The sequence below is a fragment of the Octopus sinensis genome, linkage group LG2, assembly GCF_006345805.1.
Source record: "Octopus sinensis linkage group LG2, ASM634580v1, whole genome shotgun sequence".
In the NCBI taxonomy this organism is placed as follows: domain Eukaryota; kingdom Metazoa; phylum Mollusca; class Cephalopoda; order Octopoda; family Octopodidae; genus Octopus; species Octopus sinensis.
This window is the reverse complement of record NC_042998.1, coordinates 113,296,552-113,299,954: the sequence shown is the minus strand read 5'-3', so window position 1 is coordinate 113,299,954 and position 3,403 is coordinate 113,296,552.

The window sequence follows — 3,403 nt, the reverse complement described above, 5'->3', positions numbered from 1 at the left end:
CATTGATTGGTTGAAATTACCGAAATACTACAACTTTAATGTAGTGAAATAACTCCCTAAATATAAGCTTTTCTCAAAAACGCTAAGAGTAAAAGATGTTTTATATGACACATTCTGCCAGTGGAAGTGTTTAGTTACAAAAAATTATTTTTTAAATCTGTCGGTCAAAAGGTAAATATATATATATATATATATATATATATATATATATATATATATATATATATATATCGAGTGCAAAGCACACTGAATAGCCAGCTGGAGGAAGCATCCTCCTGGGGTTAAAATAGCAGTATCATCTGTTCTTAAAGAACTTCCATCTTTAAGTAGCGATAAACATTACTCCTCAGTATAAATACCGCTGCCATCTCTAACAGAGATTTTCTTAAACGAACTAGTTTGCTAAAATGAGGGGATGAGAACAGTCTAAATTAAATTGCATGAGGAATCGGAGATGAACGATGTATAATATGAAAACAATATAATTTACAATTTAATTTACGTTTGAAGACATTTATAACAGTGACCTAATTAATGTCAGCAGATAACATTGTTTAACTCCAGATTTGCTCTGAATCGACTATTTCATCAGTGCTCCTTGGACATCGTTATCTAATGGTTTTTTTTTTCCATGATAGTAGAATGTGATTTGGTTGATATTACAAGCTGATCGTATGACCACATAGTTTCTTTCATTTGGCTTGTGATGCTACAGTCGTTGGAATTGGTAGTGTGATTTGAGAGAAAATTTGGCTGCTATTTCTAACAGAGCAAGTGACCACTCTGCGATACAAGTACCTGGTTCCTAATGGTATCGTTGTTTATTCTCAGTTTAACCCTGGTCTAACAGATCTATAATCGAGGACGCTCCAACTATAACTATCTGGTGTTTTATCTTTCCGGTTACAGATTAACTACGGGAAGATTATCGTATGTGTCCTCCACTCTTTTTTCCTGAAAGTGAAGTGTGATTTGAGAGAATATTTATCTGCTATGTCTAGCGGGTCAAGTGATCACGTAAGTGGTTCTCGCGTTAACCCATGTTTCATTCTGAGTATTATGTTTGAGTTGTTGGACAGCTATATGACGTTCTAGCCATGAACATCCCAGAAAGAACGATAATGTTCTTGACCTATTACATTGTCTCTTGAGACCTAGGCTCATTTCTTTCAATTGAAAGGACTCTGCAAACGGGTCTCAAGGACCAGGAGGTGATATTTTAAGCCAGATGACTGATTAAGTCTACGAACCACATAGAGAACAACATTTCCAGTACATCCTTTCCTTTACTTCGCTAGCTGTATGCAAAGTCATTTTAAAAATGTTTTTCACGTTACTAAAAAGGGTAGGGTTTTATCACAACCAGATTCCTTGACTACTCAACATCTTTTTGACATTTTTTTTTTACATCTCATGAGCCTAGGAGAGTTGTATTTTTGCACAAAGATGATCCCAGGCAATTGGTACACGAGAGAGTTAACTGAATTTATTAAATTTTGTTGCGTCATAACTATTACATTTGAATGTTGCCCTTGAATATTTCGTCGGATATTTGAGAATATTCTCTATAATTTTTTCTTAAACACATTTTGGTGTAGCGTTGTAATAAACTTTGAACATAAGTCTCAAGTGAGCAGCCAAATTCATTTAATAAATGTTTAGTATTTTATTATCAAGTATTAAAGGCTGAGAGTGGGATCCTCTGGGAGCCATTGATGTATTCCTCATTGCACAGTTTTATTAAGTATGAAGTTTACTTAGTTTTAACTTCTTGACACTACCCCAAGCTAGGATCCTGTATGTTAAATATGGATGAACAAAAGCAAAATATAACATTTTCATCGCTTTGCTGTCCAAAAACATGATATCCCAACATAATTCCAATTTGTGTCAATAGTTAGGATTCCTATTGCTTGAATGTGCAATTTCCAATTCCAATTTCGTCAATAAGTATTTCCAGAAACTGTATATCTTGACCTTTTGACTTCTTTTGAGCTAAAGCGAAGTTTTGGGGACTGTAAAGGTAGATCCTCGTAATTAGCTGACGAATAGAATAGAGTGTACTTAGTCTTATCCATATTCAAAGAAAGCTTATTTGCAGAATACATACCATTTATGAGTGATAATTGGTTGTTCATTTCTTTGAATAAGGTGCAGTAGTCTTTATAAGCTAAGAAAAAATTCGTATAATGTTTTTCCTTAATGATTTCTACTATAGGCACAAGGATCAACATTTCGGGGAAGAAGGCTAGTCGATTATATGGACACCAGTGCTCAACTGCTACTTATTCCATTGACCTCGACAAAATGTAAGGCAAAAATCAATCTCCGCGGAATATGGACACAGAATGTAAAGATGGATGAAATGCTGATAAGCAGTTTGTCCGGCATGCTAAGGATTGGTAAGATGTGATATGAAGAAGATTTGGCTGCTACCTCTAGTAGATAAAACAACCATGTAGAAGATTCCCATCGTGATTCACTTTATAGCAAAGAGACGTTACTAAAACTGGAGGTAACGGGGGATTTATCGGTTCTACTTAAGAAGAGTGGTCCCGGCGCGCACTCGCGTACTCGCGCATCCGAGCTAGCTAGTCGTGACTATCGATCCTTACTTTGTGTTTTTGTTTTATTTACTTTGTGTTTTTGTGTTTTGTTTACTTTACTCTTTTACTTGTTTCAGTCATCTGACTGTGGCCATGCTGGAGCACCGCATGTAGTCGAGCAAATCGACCCCAAGACTTATTCTTTGTAAGCCTAGTACTTATTCTATCAGTCTCTTTTGCCGAACCGCTAAGTTGCGGGGACGTAAACACACCAGCATCGGTTGTCAAGCGATGTTGGGGGGACAAACACATATATATATATACATATATACGACGGGCTTCGTTCAGTTTCCGTCTACCAAATCCACTCACAAGGCTTTGGTCAGCCCGAGGCTATAGTAGATGACACTTGCCCAAGGTGCCACGCAGTGGGACAGAACCCAGAACCATGTAGTTCATAAGCAAGCTACTTATCACACAACCACTCCTACGCCTATTTGTTTAAAAAAAATTATTCATTTTGTGTTTTATTTACTTTGCTAGGTAGTCGTTGTAGGATCGACTAGTCACGACTAGCTTGCGCGGATGCGCTAGTACGCGAGTGCGCGCACCGGATTTATCTCCTCGCTCGCAATGTAAGCAAGCTTGCATTTTGCGCCAAAAGCTAATATGGGAATTTCTTTCATGGTATTTACTCCAGTATAGTTTGTTCTAATAGAACATTCACGTTTAAGTAGGGATAAATATTAGTACTAAAACTGTGACCATGCAGCGTACCTAACAACAACTAGTTACCACCTTTGTAAGAAGAGTGGAAACCTTCTCTGGAGAAGGTTATAAAACAGGTTGGTCAGATC